This window comes from Phacochoerus africanus, chromosome 4 (genome assembly GCF_016906955.1).
Source record: "Phacochoerus africanus isolate WHEZ1 chromosome 4, ROS_Pafr_v1, whole genome shotgun sequence".
NCBI lineage: Eukaryota > Metazoa > Chordata > Mammalia > Artiodactyla > Suidae > Phacochoerus > Phacochoerus africanus.
In genome coordinates this window covers 55,157,958-55,162,200 of record NC_062547.1, presented here as the reverse complement: position 1 = coordinate 55,162,200, position 4,243 = coordinate 55,157,958, and the positions used below count along the sequence as shown (strand labels likewise).

The 4,243-nt window shown below is 33.7% G+C and overlaps 1 pseudogene; it reads right to left on the bottom strand.

Moving 5' to 3' along the window:
- Positions 1-1,992: 1,992 nt before the first annotated feature.
- On the bottom strand, positions 1,993-2,942 carry LOC125124551 (olfactory receptor 2AJ1-like; annotated as a pseudogene).
- Positions 2,943-4,243: the final 1,301 nt, after the last annotated feature.

Below are 4,243 nucleotides of genomic sequence, written 5' to 3'. Positions count from 1 at the left end.
TTCATAATCAAGGGGTTCCCGTTGTGGCGCAGTGGCTAACAAATCCTACTAGGAACCATGAGATTGTGGGTTCGATCCCTGGCCTTGCTCAGTGGGTTAAGGATCCAGCATTGCCATGAGCTGTGGTGTAGGTCTCAGACGTGGCTCTGATCCTGCGTAGATGTGGCTCTGGTGTAGGCCGGTGGCTACAGTTCCAATTAGACCCCTAGCCTGGGAACCCCCATATGCCATGGGAGTGGCCCCAGAAAAGGCAAAAGACAAAAAAAAATTGCATAATCAAACCATGTGTATTTTCAATTTTGGAAGCTGTAAAGTCTAAGAACTCTATATTTTTTATAGTATAAGGAGATTTAGAATACACAGTCAATATTTCTTTGTGTATATGTTTGTGTGTGTCTCATTCATAAAATTCCATGAAATTTTACAAGGGTGAATTAGCTTTCATAAATAGGTAATTAGGTAGACAGATTTTCAAAGACAGAAACTGTTTATAAAAATATGACCTCCATAATTTACTTTTCAATGAGAATGTTTCTCCTACTTCATTCATTACACAGTATAGCAGAGAGAATTTAAAACTACATGTAATTCTAGCTCAATTACTTACCAGAAATGTAAGCTTAATTTAAGTAATTTATATATATTTTATGTGGTATGGATATATATATTAAAAAATAGGCTATAAAAAGCTACCCATTGGGTAAAACATAAAGAGTACATGCCTGGGTATGAAATATCATTGAAGAGTAGCCGTAAGTTTTAGCACCTTTATCAATATCATTGTCATCACCATCATTTACACTCACCTAACTTATCATCCACCACAACTGAATGAAGATAGAGTTTCTAATTATTTGTGTATGCTAAACCCATTTGCTTCTCATAAACCTCTACAAGGTTGTTTATTGAGATATTATCCTTTACTGCATATTTTTAATGTACATGGGAAGTAAAAATAAAGTGAAAAAGTTAAAAGCATAAGAAACTTCAATTTCACAATGTTTCTATCTACAAACAGAAATTAGCTATAGCTAATATGGCTAGTTACCTGTATTATCACTGAGTTCTTCAATTTATATATGTATATGTATATCCTTTAAATTACATTATATATAATATGTATGCATACATTTGTTAACTTTCCTATCTATTCCGTTTTATATTTTCATATAAAATCTAAACAACTGCTTTCTAGATTTTTATTACAAATACACTCGAGTACCTCCAAAGCTTTTTCAAGACCCTCATCTTACTTTCAATTCAGAAAGCAAATTTATGACTCAGTTCCAAAACCACTTTCTCTTGTTTATTTCTTACTCTTGATTTTCTGCTGAACAGTATAGTAAAATTTCAGCCACTCTCTGGACCTCAAACTACATTTACAGTATTTTGTTTTTTACCCAACTCTTACATACATCATTTATTTATTTAATTGTTTACCTTAGGTCCTGAATGTTTTAAATCAAAATAGTAAGCACCAATGCCAAAACATCAATATAAGAGAATCAGCACCTACTTGATTACACAGTGTGTTTGCATGAAAATATTCACACATCTACATATAATTTATGTTACATATGCTGTTGCAAAATAGTCTATGCTTGCTGCAGTCTTTCCTACTTCCTGAAGATACATCACAGGATTTAGATACAATAAACCCTCTCTGACTTCATGTATAGAATGCAATAGTATTATAAAAGATAAATTTTAGAAATTTGTACAATTTTAGTGGGATAATAATGGAAGCCTTTAGTCATCTTTTTATTTCCATAAGTGGTTCTGGTGATTATAATTGGTAACACAGATTGATAGATACAGCTTTAGATATATGTATTTATAAAATAACTATTTGTGACAACTTTACTATTATCAAGCTTTTGGAAACATCTATTTCTTTCCACCTTGGAGAGAGAAAAACTCTAATATTTTTCTAGAGATATGGACAAAAGATAAACTAAATATTTAGTATAGAAATAGACAACACCACCTACTTTAAGCATTTTCCCTAGAATTTTTATGGAGAAAATTACTTTTGATCATATTTTTCATTGCCTCTAAAACATCTTTATTTCTAATGTTGTAGATAATGGGGTTGAAAGAGGGTGTGAGGATTGTACGGAATATTGCCAGGAACTTATATTGACCTGGAATGTGATACTTTTTAGGTATCATATATGTGAAAATAAATGGCCCATAGTACATGATGACCACAATCGTGTGGAAGAACAGGTAGAAAATGCCTTTTTCCTTGTTTCTGATGATTTCATTTGGAAGACAGTAAGGAAAATTTGGACATGAGAGGAAAAGATGAGGGACAAAGAGACGAGCAGGAAAATGATGCCACTTACATAAACTCCTCGTTCATAGTGTGTTGTGTCCACACAGGACAACACAAAAATGGCTGGGACTTTGCCAAAAATTAGTCAATGGCTCTTGAGCCACAGAAGGGAAAAATGCAGTGTGTAAACCGTGTGAACAATGGAACTGACTGTCCCAATATGCCAGGACTTTCCAGCCATGAGGATACTGACATAGTCATTCCTAAGAATGGGGTATCGCAGTGGGTGACAGACGGCTACATAAAGATCATAGGACATTGCTGCCAGGCATTCACAACCCAAGAGGGTGAAGGACAGAAATATATGGAGGCCACAACCTGCAAATGAAATAGTCCTGTTGCCTGAGAGAAAGTCAGTGATCACTTTGGATACAGTGTTGGAGATAGGCAAGATATCCATGAAAGAAAGATAGCTGAGTAGAAAATACATTGGAGTGTGGAGTTGTGATTCCCTGTGGATAAGGAGAATCATGAATTAATTTTTTGTTATAGTCATAATAAAAATGATGACCATAAATGATAAGAAAATTAAACTTGTTTGGGAAGATGAGAAGAGACCCAAAAGAATGAAGTACCTGCTGAAAGTGTGATTCTTAGGTCCCATCATGAATTCTTAGGTAAAACTAAAATAAATAAATAACCAAATATATAAACAAATATGTAAATTGATAAGAGGTAAAGTGAAAATGAAGAAAAATTTACATAAACCTGAAATTACTTTAAACTTAGCAATATCATTAAATATGCATATTGCTATTTTGCAATATTTTGGAAATAAAGCCAAAGGATTCTCACCAACTTTTAAATTGAGAATGTTTTACAGTTGGACATTTTGTTTTTGTTGTTGAATCAACTATTTTATTTATAATGAAATAAACAAAACCCTTGGGAGTTCCCATCGTGGCTCAACAGAAATGAATTCAAGAACCACGAGGTTGTGGGTTTGATCCCTAGCCTTGCTGGTGGTTTAAGGATCTGGCATTGCTGTGAGCTGTGGTGTAGGTCACAGACACAGCTTGGATCTAGCATTGCTGTGGCTCTGGTGTAGGCCGGTGGCTACAGCTCCGATTAGACCCCTAGCCTGGAAACCTCCATATGCCACAAGCATGGCCCTAAAAGTACAAAAAACAAAAAAAGAAAAAATGAAAGAAACCCTTAATTCTTTATTTAATTCCTTGGAATGTTAACACTATTTCATGGTAAATTTAAGCATTTTGAAAGATCAGCATATGAGTAATTTTTATAGATATAAGCTTGTGTGAATTGTTCTGACTGTTTTGACTAGTTTGACTTACAGGTCAGTAAAATTTTGTGTAGACATAGGTTCAGACTGAAAGGATTGATGTCTCCCATGAACTAACTGGTTAGTGGTAAATTGTCTCTAAAATCAATGAATATTACTCACAATTCAAAGTAAATATATCTGTATCTAAAGTTGTTGACTTTTTCCCACCATCTAGAATTACTTTGTCCTCTGGTTTTGCTTTTTCCATAAATGATTTACCTTGCTATAGTCAAACTAATTCAAAACTTAATACTTCATTTTTGTGTTAAGAAGAATAGGCACTGAATTCTGGGTAATTAGCAGAATCCCTGGACCATTGTAGGCTCCTAAACATTTATTTAAAAAAACAATTATTAGCTTAGGTTTCTATGACCTCTGATATCAAAGTTCTTCAATAAAGCATCAATTATATTTATATTTAGAGAGTTTGTTTTGTCTTCTCATGAATGTCTATTATTTGGTCTTCAGATCTTAGATGAATTCCACAATAAATTCCTTCACTCATTTATTATCTTATTTCTATCACCCCCCACCCACTTAAGGCATCTAAAGTTTTCACAACCATTTGTTACACCTCCTTTCTTAACCAATCAGCCATCTGAAATACACTCCCATGATAC